This window comes from Homarus americanus, unplaced genomic scaffold, assembly GCF_018991925.1.
Source record: "Homarus americanus isolate GMGI-L3 unplaced genomic scaffold, GMGI_Hamer_2.0 scaffold44808, whole genome shotgun sequence".
In the NCBI taxonomy this organism is placed as follows: Eukaryota; Metazoa; Arthropoda; class Malacostraca; order Decapoda; family Nephropidae; genus Homarus; species Homarus americanus.
In genome coordinates, this window is record NW_024721443.1 from 18,760 (window position 1) to 32,087 (window position 13,328).

Here is a 13,328-nt window from a genome sequence, read left to right on the forward strand (position 1 = left end):
AACTGTATTTAGATTAAGATTATAAAATATCTACCAAGTGTAAGACTAAAAACTACTTTCTTATTTAAAAAAAAAAAAATAACTTCATATCGTCTGTGCAAGCTGACACACACACACACACACACACACACACACACACACACACACACAATGTTACCAATAGGACAACATATAACATATTTACTTCTATATAAAGGAATTAATATAAATTCTTTTTTTACTATATTTATCTTAATTTGCATTTTTTTTTTAATTTTCATCTTATAATTTTATCTTTAACATCTGCCCTAAATTCAACTCTGTATAAGAGAGAGAGAGAGAGAGAGAGAGAGTACCACAAAACAAAACGTATACCGTATCTAAAGTTGAAATATATGAGGGAAGTATAAATAATGATAATAATGAAAAAGAAAATGATCTCCACAGAATACAAAGATCAAGAAACGAAGTAAATTATTCAAGACACGACTGGACGAACACAATCATTTTTTTTTCTTCTTCTACAGCAGTGAGTCAGGAGGTAAGTTTGTTCTGGCTAAAGATGAGAAACAACACAGCTCTTCGTGATTTTAAAGGAATATATATTCTTTTTTAATCCAAGGACAAGAGTTAAGTCTGTTTCTGAGCATTACATGAAAAAACTCCCATTGACTATACAGGATCGCATGTATCAACAAAAGTTAATCAATTTGCTCACAGTCACATAATGGCGGCGATCTCTTGTGTCCAGGAACTGTGTGTGTGTGTGGAGGGGGGGGGGGGTGAAGGAGAGGAGAACCAGCCGGTAACCAGGAGCAGGGTGACCTACCTACCTACCTACCCAAGAATGTAAGACAGATGACGATGTGAGGCTGTTCTGAGTTACTGGATTCCTGGATGAGAGAGTAGAGGCGGCAGCACGCACGGCCGCCCCACCACCACCACCCGCTGCCCCCTCTATGTTGTCACTACAATAACAAGGACGAAGTTACATGACGATCTCTCTATTGTTGGTCAAGAGTGTTTTACTTCAGCAGCATCCACAACCCTCTACACGTTATATACACTACACAAAATACACAGGGAATAAATAAACACCAATTTTTCGAGGTATAAGTAAATTTTTCTTCTAAGAGTAAAACGAGGTGGTAATAATAGTCTTGGATTAGACATATTACAGAATACAACTGGCTTTCCCACATAATATATCCTCGTCTTTTTCACATAAGATAAATATTTATAAAACTGTACCGAATTAAACAATAAAAAGGATATGAAAAAAAAATCCTACAGGGTATTACAGTGGCGAAGAGGATAAAATAAATAATAAAAAAAATATACAGTATCAGATTTTCCTTTTAGAAACCCATCACTTCATCCCCGGAGATTTTAACAAGATATTCTTGAGCTTTTTAAGAGTCGAAATCCCTCTAAGACTCGCCTGAAAGTTCTCTTTAAATTTCACACGACTCGAAGTTGAACTCCTTGAAGACCTCCCCTCCTTCCCTCACTCATCTCAGACAAGAACCCTCCTAGGTCACTCACTCTCGTTCTGTTGTGATAAAGGTAATAGCAAATCTGGATGTACAGATTCCTCGCTCCTTAATATAACGTTATCACAGAGACTCGTTTGGAAGGTCATTGACTGAAATGTTTTCTCACCAGAGACAAAAATACAGATCACTTGAAGAGTAGTTCCCACCCTCAGCTTATTTCACCTTAGGATTAAACACCCTAACATTAGCTGAGGGGTTGGGTTAGGTTAGGATAGGTTGATATTAGGGTGGTTATTTTTAAGGTGAAATAAGATGGGGTGTCAAATCTTCAGGTGATCCTAAAATACATTCTCAGGATAAGGACATTTAAACAGAGTGGAAAGTTAAACTTATATGATAATAAGAATGACAGATAAACCATACGGTGAAAATAGTGTCTCAGGTATTATGCTTTATCTTCTCCGCCATTTGTCAGTTTACTAGCTAGTCTCACACTGAAAAAAAATAAAGGACATATCACTCAACAGATTCACAGGAATATTAACCTGCATCGTGGCATGGACATCAAACTGGAAAATCAAAACCTCTACTGCTCCACAAGGTATACAGTAGCGAGGATTGGGAAGTCACGAACACGTCTGACTCAAAAAGAGGGAAAAAATGTACAAAATACTTAACAGAAAAGTAAAGGAAAGCGACTGAGGCGACCATCACGCAGGTAATTTAGAATAAATTAGTTACGCTTTTAATGCTTCAGTTCGTCAATAGAAAATGGGTAAGTTTTAGGGCTGTCTACATTATGATGAGTTAAAAAGCTTGCACTTGACCGAACAACCATGACCCAAGTCGCTGATGAAAACGAATGATCAGGAGTTGCCGTGAGAGCTGCCATGAACACTGGCAACATCAAAGTTATGTAATTTTATAAAACGTTACGGTAATAAAACACTGAAAAAACGGGGAGGACCATGATCGTTAGAGTATATAGGTGAATATAATGAGGTCACGATGTCTATATGTGAAGAAAAACGGAAATTTTGTTTATTAACACTTATATATTGCTCACATAAGAGTAGAAGGAACAGACCAATTCCTTAATGGATATATGGGTGACTTAACAATGGGAAGATTGAGGTTGCTTGTTTGTCTCGCTGAGGGCGCTGGCCTGGTGATTTATTAAAAATATACACTTATAAAACACGCACAAACATTTCTACAAACAAAAGCATACTCACATGTACACGTCAACACTACCCACCAACACTACCCATCAAAACAACCCACCAACACCCCACCCAACCAACACTACCCACCAACACTACCCACCAACACTACCCATCAAAACAACCCACCAACACCCCACCCAATCAACACTACCCACCAACACTACCCATCAAAACAACCCACCAACACCCCACCCAACCAACACTACCCACCAACACTAACCCCACCAACACCCCACCCAATCAACACTACCCACCAACACTACCCATCAAAACAACCCACCAACACCCCACCCAACCAACACTACCCATCAACGCCGCCAACAGCCTCAGCGACGACAATTACATGCGCAATGATGCAAACAAAAGGTGAGGTGACACTAAGCGGTACAAAACGAGGGAGTGGATGACACGTACAATGACTATCTCACCGTCGTCAAGGCCACTCAGGGACAGATACGTGCAAGGTGGACGAAACCAACGAAGCGGGAAATTGTTATCTGATGTAGTGAACTTTTGCATAAAGGTGACAGGATGGCTGTATTATAATGGTTACCTTGCTACAGTGGGTTCCTTGTTACAGTGGGTGCCTTGCTACAGTGGGTCCCTTGCTACAGTGGGTCCCTTGCTACAGTGGGTCCCTTGTTACAGTGGGTCCCTTGTTACAGTGAGTCCCGTGTTAGAGTGGGTTCCTTGTTACAGTGAGTCCCGTGTTACAATGGGCCCCTTGTTGCAGTGTGTCCCTTGTTACAGTGGGTCCCTTGTTACAGTGGGTCCCTTGTTACAGTGAGTCCCTTGTTACAGTGGGTCCCTTGTTACAGTGGGTCCCTTGCTACAGTGGGTCCCGTGTTACAGTGGGTCCCTTGTTACAGTGACAGTCTGTAGGAGGCACCACACACTCCCTCACTGTAAGGTACTAATGTGTGTTCGATGAAGTGCTTGTTTACAATACCTTCAGCTACACGGAAGAATGTTCTGCATTATCCATCTAGACTTAACGTTGCTTACAGGGATAAATTCTTCAACTCCTAAATAAACTTAAATTCCAGTTACGATCTACGAAACCGGTGTAAAAACTCACCTTGACATCAGATAGGCAAAGTTGGGTGTCTGGATGAGCACCATGTTTAAATTTCAACCTTTAACATACGGTCACCTTCGCGAAGCCCCACCACAAACTTAACCACATGAAGCTCCGTCCAGTCAAGTACGTTTATTTATACACCAAGGTGAGAATATCATCCCTTATATATGTACAGGGATACCTATCTTAACTAGTCATAATGTTATTAAGGCTCATGAGGCTACAATACTCAAGTACTTGGAGACAATCCTCGACAATAAACAGGTAATTAGCCAGGTGTTGTGGGCGCGGAGGGACACGCTTAATGGTCAACAATACACGGGTGAGAAGTGGCGGTACAGCGTTGTAAAACTTGAAGAAGGTGGAAGATAACAGTTCTAATATTTTGATAATTTAATTCTTGTCTATCATTCTATCTATCTATCTATCTATGTATCTCTCTATCTATCTATCTATCTTTCTTTCTATATATCTTTCTATCACCTCAGTGGAACAAAGGCCCCGACGTATATGAAACCAACAAACCCACCCAAACATAACGTCACCATCCAATTGCACACACTAACACAGAAACCCCAAGAAGCAAACTGTACCCGAACAAACGAAAGGAATAAATAAAAAACAGAGACAAAGGTACGACATGAACAATGAACTTGAATCAGTGGATAATAATACACATCAACTTGGGACCAGTGCGGAGGGAAGAGAGTAAGATGGCAGGGAAAGAGTAACGAGGGTGGGGGACAGTGTAAGTGATGGCGGTGATGTTTTGAACCATAAACTTGAAGTCTCTAATTACTACTGACGCTGAGGACAATAGAGAGAGAGAGAGAGAGAGAGAGAGAGAGAGAGAGAGAGAGAGAGAGAGAGAGAGAGAGAGAGAGTTATAGGTGATCAAATACTCCTGACACAACACCACAATTAAACCACCAACTAACACGATAATTACAAGTCTAAATAGAAACTAATTACCCAGGACGTTTGCCTATTGAGCTGTAAGGTAATTTGTTTAGGAATAATTACACTGAAACTATACTTAGGCATCAATGAACTAGATACAAGGTTGATCGAAAAACAATACCAAAGGTTTTAAATAATTAAATATATTAAAACCCGGACATTCTTTTTCGATCACCTGTATAAATAATGTCTTAACCCTTTTCCGAGACTTCACCTTCAATAGGAGAAGAAGAAAAAATTGATATTTATGAGTTTATTTTAATATGTGATTCGCTATCCATCATATTTAAACTCTCCGTAACGTAGAGAGAGACAGGGAGAAAGTGGCCGCAAAAATCTATATGATATTTGACTACAGTGTGTGTGTGTGTGTGTGTGTGTGTGTGTGTGTGTGTGGTCTCCAAGTATGTTATGGGACGAAGATATTGATGGGTGTATCTCCGTTATGATAGTGAGAAGCTTATACAAGGGACCTTTGAATCAGATCTTATATACTGTATATCTACTAAAATTGGAGAGAAAATAGAGTCATAGTTTTCGGTGAGATTTGACCTCTGATCTCCCCACTTGACCCCCTGGAGTTAGAAAGCAACACAGGGAAATAATATATAAGATATGTTTAAGGGATGTGACCGTGGATGTCTTCCCTCCCACTGACAACTTTTTTGCACAGGAAGTTCTTTAAAAGGGAAGATCTTGAAAACTGAGAGATGCCCCCCCCCCAAAAAAAAAAGTAATGTTGTTCAAAATGTAAATGTTAGTAGGTATATCTGATAAGATTAAATTTTTATTGTACTCAAATGGTAAAGTGGTAAAAACAAACTTGATTTACCTTAATGGTGGCGGTGGTCAGATGGTGCTCAATCTTCTAGGGTCCCTCAACTGGTGGTCTGAAACACATACACAAAAGTGTTAGTGATGAGGAAGAGGCAATATTTGGTGATGTTCCTCAAAACCTAACCTATCCTTACCTAACATAACCTAACCCAACATTACCTAATTTAACCTGACCTACATTAACCTAACCTGATCTAACTTAGACTTACCTAACTTAACCTGGCATAACCTAAATTAACCTAACCTAACCTGACTTAATTTAACTTTAACCTAACCGAACCTGGACTACCTAGGTCACTCGCCTTGCTGGGATCATTGACACTGAGGCGTATAATCTTGTAACATCATACAACCCTCTGGTACAACACTAATGTGGATGATGTCTGGAATAAAACTTGCTTAAAATAAATTATTTTCGTAAAATGAGTGATTTTGTGGGGTGAAAAAATGTGTGAGAGAGAGAGAGAGAGAGAGAGAGAGAGAGAGAGAGAGAGAGAGAGAGAGAGAGAGAGAGACCACTCCATAACCTGTCAATCAGAGCCAGATATGTCTAAAAACACAAAAAAGTTTGCCAGCAAACATGACACCAATACGTCATCGTCAACCTCAGAGCCACTCCTCTCCTCTCCCTCCCCCGATCATCTTTCCTCTCCTTTCTCCCTTACACATCCTCCCTCCTCTCTTCTCTCCACAACGATCCAAAGGAGAAATATCCACACTTCTTCATTTACAAATATATGTAATAAACTTAAACGCGGTCATCACCCACACTGCAGTAGAGGTCCGTCAGCACCTCACTCACTTATGTCTCGTCAGTAGGGAGAATCACCAAGAATAGCTGTGTGGTGTGGGGATTACATATGTGGGCAGTAGGGTCCTCTGGCCTCAGCTTTCTCTACTATTATGATCGTAGTGGGAAATGTTTACAGTCAAGAAAAGAAAGAGGAGGGTAATGGTGCATGTTTTCCCGTTTGTTGGTGGCAGTGGTGGGATGCTGTTGTTTATATTTGCCGCAGTGGTGGGGTTTTGTCATGTTTTCTTACTGTCGGTATTACACATGTTTGGTTATAAATGACCAAAATTAACCTATTAAAGGGAAAAAATAGGCGGTATAGTGCAAAAATGAAGAGAAAATTACTAATGTGGTGTTTGTATTATGGGAAAAACATCTTTGATTTCTTTCCAAACTGATCTCGTTGAATTTTTCAAAAACTTTGTAGGAATGTTTCTTGGACGGCCACCACTCAAGTCAGATCTAAAGGTTCTTGTTGTTGTTTTAATACATTCTTCGAAACTTAATTTTTATGTAATGGTTCATATATTTTTGGTCCAATGGCACATGTCCTAGTCATTTATGATTATTAAAACATTACAGTCAGATTCGTTAAAAAGGTGTGAATGCAAAATAAAGGAAGCCTCTTCTACTAAACAGGAATGAAGCCATTTTGTTTATCTTCAATTCGTATATCTTTATAAGAATATAAACTCCACTGTGTTGTGGCGGTTTGACCATTTACATTAAGATTCCAGCATTATATATAACTTTCCCCAGCTGTAGTGGTGGGGACGTGAGCGTTGGTCTACTGGCCACCTGCTCTAGTGACACACTACATTCCCGCCTCGATTAGTGACCCTGGAAGAAAGTGGGATGCCTTGGTTGTGCATCGTCGACAGCCACTCCTGAAGGTGCCATTACTCAGCCACTGCCGATGTCGTTCAGTGGTCCAAGTGGGTGGGTGGGCGACTGTAGCACCCGTCAGCCGAGCCAAGACTCACTCCTTACCTTTCTAGGTTTTTAGGTCGTGGCTCAATTAACAGGTCCCTCCCTGACTCACCTGTTCGCGGCGACCTACTCCCCTCCTGCATAGTCGACGATCCTCGAGGATTTCTAAAATTCCCAGTGATGAACAAAGGCAGGCCAATATATTTATAAATTAGCCTAAAAATTCCAAGACTCATCGTTCTCTGTAGATGAAATTATCATCTGCCAGGGAAGTTATTTTTTTAAAGGACATTAACCTTATGGATATCAGTTTTCTCCAGCAGTCTGGGGGTAAAATGTGAGTCTGAGGTCAACATGTGGCCAATGACAACACCTCCACCTCGGTGTTTGTTCTGCCAATATCTGGCCAACATTTGACTGGCCACAGGAGCTTGACTGGACCGGCCACCACCCCAGGAGCACTAATACACGATCTACACAGGAAGACTCTTCCCACAGGAACCCTTAAGAAGACTGCCCAAGTAGAACATTTCCATCTGCAGTCCCACAGGAGGACTCTCTCTTCACAACGCCCTCAGCAGGAACCCTTTGTTAGTTCTCCGTCAATTTGGAGACACTAAAAACATTCCGGGAAGAAGGGATGGAAAGGCATGGCAATTACTGGACCCGGATCCGTAAGCTCACAAAGCCTCGCCTTACCTAACTTACCCATAACCCAACTTAACATGAGCTCACCAAATCCTCGGCTTGACTATGAATATGCGGGTCCGGATATTAGTTGGTCCGGGATGGTTGCCTGGATACACAGGTGGAGTGAAACAAGGGAAGGTTGAGGCAGGAAGTGTTGTGGTGCTGGAGAGAGTGTAGGTATATGATGGTGGGATGACAATGAATAATAAACAATAAGAAATGAGGATGAGAAAATAAGTGCAAACAGGAGAGAGAGAGAAAAGGGGGGGGGGGCATCATAGTGTTGACCCTTAGCTACTTGGGTGGTCACAGGTCAGAGATCAACGTCTACCACTACACACCCTCCGCTGCTTTAACCTCCTCACCTCACACACCCAATAGACTTGTCCGCCATTATCATAATCCGTTTGGCAGAAAACAATCAAACGCGAAGATAAGGTTTCTTTTTTCTTATTCTCTTTTCGTTTTTTTCTTAGTCGTTGTCCTACGTTATTCAGGATTACCGGGGAGTGAAAGTATCGAAATATTTGTGTGAATTCGTCTCATGAGGACAAAAGGTGTGGCCGAGACAGAGATAAACCTATGTCATAATTGCCGCTATTAGTATTGTGGCAGCCATCTTCCTCCCCTCACCAACAAGTCTCTCCCCCGACTTTTCCCCTAATATTGTGTTGGTGATATAAAAGCGGATTCCCGGTGCCATAGTTTTACAGATTATTGGATACACATACACAGGACATGATGCAATTTTACGGAAGCTAAATAGTCTGGATAGCTTACAAGAATGAGAAAGGAGTGAAGGAATGGATGTAAACACGAGATAGAAAATTCCTGTTGATTGCTTGCTTGCTTGCTATCCCTCTTCATCAACTAATTGCCTCATTGTCTCCAGTCAACAGTTACTTACCTGTTCCCGCTAGTCTCCAGTCATCCTTCTACTCACTGAATGGAGTCCTACACCTTAACATCAACAGGGTAATGATTGTATACTCTTTCCGGTCACGTAAAAACTAATCACTGCTCGCATGTTCCGCTATCGGACCAGATAGCTAGATAGATAGATAGATAGATAGATAGATATTTAGTCAAATCACCATAAACGTTCAGATTGGTTCAACATGTATATAGGATGTTCCAGAAAAATATCCCTGACTCCCTCCCTCCCTGTCTGCTCCGTCCCTCCAACTCACAGTGTCTCAGGGACCAGGCAGGGAGGGAGGCAAGGACATTTTTCTGGTACACCTTATATAGGCAGTGCAGGTACACACGCAAGGATAAACAGTAAGTTATCTGCTTCAACTATGTGGATCTTTAAGAAACACAAAACCATAACACCCAGATGATATCGTGAGTGAAATGATCCGTGGAGAGGAGGAGATGCCAACTGAATAGACCAAATGAGCTATAATGAACCTACTCCGTCAATGTCAAAGAAAACGGACGGAAGAGACAGTGAAGAGGGGGAGGGGTCACTCCTGTAGCTGTTGTAATGGTGAGGTTCGTGTGATGATGGAGTTATTTTATTGTAATGGTGAAGTTATTTGCTGTGATGGAGATTTTGTTGTCGTGATGGGTAGGTGTTTTGTTGTAATAGAGACGTTTTCGTTGTGATGCTGAAGTTTTACGTTGTAATGGGCGTTTTTGGTTGTGATGGAGATGTTTTTATTATTAAACACAGAGAGAGAGAGAGAGAGAGAGAGAGAGAGATAGAGAGAGAGAGAGAGAGAGATAATAGCGTGGATAAGGGTGAAACTCGCAGAAACATTAAGTACAGTATGTGTCACTTCCTACAATACTGTATAGGGTGGTGCATAAGTCGTTTTACTGAGCACAATTATTGTATTGCAGTATTGCACTATTCTCCGTAAAGCGACTTATGCGCCACCCTGTACAACACTGTATGAAGTAACGCAATTAAGTTATTTTTTTTTACTCGTACTATTTTTTTTAGGTAGGATTTCTCGTGATTATTTTCAATATTTGTAGCCAGTATCTTTACTTTTGTTAATAAGCTACTTCGTGATCTTTTTAAGTTAAAGTTTTAGTTTATTATAAAAGACTAACTATTGTAGCCTTATCTACTGTGAATAATGTCTTTTATAACGCTGGTTTACTCATTATATACGGTACATTATATACGGTACATTAATGCCCTGATCATAGGTTGACAAGAATTATACTTGGAAACATAAGAGAATCCCACTTTACATTGTTAAAAAATGAATAATCGAATCATTAAAAAAATATATTTGCCTCCTAAATATCAACTAAATATAACATTAAAATCATTAATATCCGTAAGAGAGAACCAGAATTGACGATTAAAGGCCTTACTTGTTGAAATGCAGTAACATCATAGCATCAACATCAAAACTATCCACAACATAACACAGCGCCGTTGGTGAAATCGAGTGGCGAACGATCCCACCCTTCCATCTCCTCGACCCAGCAGTCCCTGACAGCACAATGGCACCAGTGGTCATAAACGGAGAGTCTAGGGCAGCTATCTACAGGTTCAGGTGTACTGTGTCTTGAGCACCGTACAGTATAGGTTCCAGCACCTATACAGGAGGATCGGAAAAGAATACCCAGAGTGTAAATGGTTATGTGTTAACGCCATGATCCGCTTCCAGTCCTTCATCAGGTGTGTCGAGATTAATAGGTGGGAGGCCATGAGAGACTGATAGGTAGGCGGCCATGAGAGAGACTGACAGGTAGGAGGCCATGAGACTGACAGGTAGGAGGTCATGAAAGGCTGACAGGTAGGAGGCCATGATAGACTGACAGGTAGGAGGCCATGAGAGACTGACAGGTGGGAGGCCATGAGAGACTGACAGGTAGGAGGCCATGAGAGACTGACAGGTTAGAAGCCATGAGAGAGACTGACAGGTAGGAGGCCATGAGAGACTGACAGGTTAGAAGCCATGAGAGAGACTGACAGGTAGGAGGCCATGAGAGACTGACAGCTAGGGAGGCCATGAAAACTGACAGGTAGGGGCCATGATAGACTGACAGGTAGGAGGCCATGAGAGAGACTGACAGGTAGGAGGCCATGAGACTGACAGGTAGGAGGCCATGATAGACTGACAGGTAGGAGGCCATGAGAGACTGACAGGTTAGAAGCCATGAGAGACTGACAGGTAGGAGGTCATGTGAGACTGACAGGTAGGAGGCCATGAGAGACTGACAGGTAGGAGGCCAGAAGCTAAACACAGTGGTATCATAAAATACGTAAAGTGACCAGAAAAATACCAAAACATTTATCGAAACGTATTGTCAAACAGAATGATTTGTGTGTGTGTGTGTGTGTGTGTGTGTGTGTGTGTGTGTGTGTGTGTTTTGTCCCGAGTATACATTCACTAAACCATCTCATGTAAACCTGCAAACCAATGAATTCTTCAAAACAAAAACAAACGAGCATACAAATAAAGTTATATAAACAAATAAAATGAAATTACTCGTATATACAGCTTATACCCTGATCTTTAACCTACTTAAGGCAGAGTTAAATGTCCTAACTTAAAATGTCTTTGACAATGTCCCTTTCACATTTTCCTCCTCTCTTACATTCTCTTGTTACTTAATTGCTAATTAAACACAGACATAAATCTTAATGTACATGTAAAGTCAAATTTCTAAGCCATAAGTTACGAGACGATAATAATAATAATAATAATAATAATAATAATAATAATAATAATAATAATAATAATAACAATAGTTCACTTTCATACATTACTCCTGGGTAAATTATTAACACACATCTAACTTAACATTCACTAGTGGTTCACGTGTCTGAACAAAGTAGTCACAAATGAACAGTAACTTATGACCGCTTGCTGAACAATGGCTGAATTTGCATGTTCTTGGACGAGTCAGAAGGGGGGTGGGAGAGAAAGGACACCGGAAGATAAAAAGATGGAGATAGGAGAAGAGAAGGGAAGAGGAGAGGAAGAGGAGGATTAGGTTAGGTTAGGTTAGGTTAGGTTAGGTGGATAGTAGACTTAATAAAATAAATCAGAGGCTTCAGCAAGACTTTCACTTGAAGCAATTTGTTTCAGATGAAGGAGACTGACACAGGCAAACAAGAAGCCGCTTTAAACCTCTTATCACGACGAGTTACCTGAAGGTGGGTGTGCCTAGCTGTGTGTGTGTGTGTGTGTGTGTGTGTGTGTGTGTGTGTGTGTGTGTGTGTGTGTGCATAAAGGAACAGATAGGAGGAGGAGGAGGAGGAGGAGGAGGAGAGATACATCACCTAACATGTCTTTCTCCTCCTTTGTTAAGTAAGATGAATTCTTTTCCTCCTTCTGTGTATTATTTATTATATATATATATTTGTCCTTACTTTCTCTTCTCCTCTTTGACATGATACACCAAACACGACAACAACAACAACAAGTTAGTCTAGTCGTGTCGTTCATCTTGTAATTTTCTGTTAATGTCGTTTACGAGTTATGGGGGAAGTTTGTATTTATTTATTTATTTTATTTTTTATTTTCCAAGTTGAAAATACTAAACCGTTGTTGATATGGCGATCAAGTGTAAAAATAACGAGGAAATAGATATGAAGTTTTTAATATTCTTCAATCTAGTGGTTTTGTACACACACACACACACACACACACACACACAACATCAGTGACCCTCTCAGTGTGTCGTGGCTGTAAAGTATATGTACGACCCCTCAATTCAACTCGCATCACCTCACACACAGTTTAATACTTGTTGCACCTGTCCTACTGTCATCCATACTGTCTCTCTCTCTCTCTCTCTCTCTATCACCCTTGGCCGTTGGGTGTTTTACTGCTTATCGTAAACATCTCTTTCATTATGTGTGTGTGTGTGTGTGTGTGTGTGTGTGTGTGTTTCCAGTCTTTACGATTCTACTCGATGCTTTGACTCGGTCTTTACAAATGAAGCAATACAACACCCGCTCTCTCTCTCTCTCTCTCCTTATGTATGTAAATCTCAGGTGATATAAGAGATAGATGTGCCTGCCATGCTTGCTGTTGTTAGATTGGGTTAATTATATGCATGAGTGGGGGACAATAATCAGAGACGTGTCAGTATTAAGTAAGAAGCAGACATCCCTTTAAGCCCTGTTCAAATTGGAGGTTCAGTCAATAAGAAACGACTGGACCAAACCTTTAAATATAGTTATATTGGAAGTTATAGGAAATGTAAGCGAAGTTGTGTATGATGCTCGTCTGGTAGGGTGGGGGGGATATAACGCAATGAATACGTGTGTGTGTGTGTAAACATAAATGTGCGAATTAATATTAGTAATAAGAAAATAACCTGTAAAATTAAAATGTAAAAAAATTAAGAAAAGAACA

At 40.7% G+C, this 13,328-nt stretch overlaps 1 protein-coding gene across 5 annotated transcripts in view; it reads right to left on the reverse strand.

Moving 5' to 3' along the window:
• Positions 1–13,328, reverse strand: part of LOC121861696 — a 103,112-nt gene that overhangs the window by 16,619 nt on the left and 73,165 nt on the right. For 4 of the 5 annotated variants that reach the window (XM_042359591.1, XM_042359593.1, XM_042359588.1 and 1 more), the window contains one exon: positions 5,575–5,632. The gene's annotated coding sequence lies outside the window, so the exon portion shown is untranslated. Of the gene's footprint in view, positions 1–5,574; positions 5,633–10,326; positions 10,554–13,328 lie in introns of all 5 variants that reach the window. The other variant, XM_042359589.1, reaches the window with a different exon arrangement.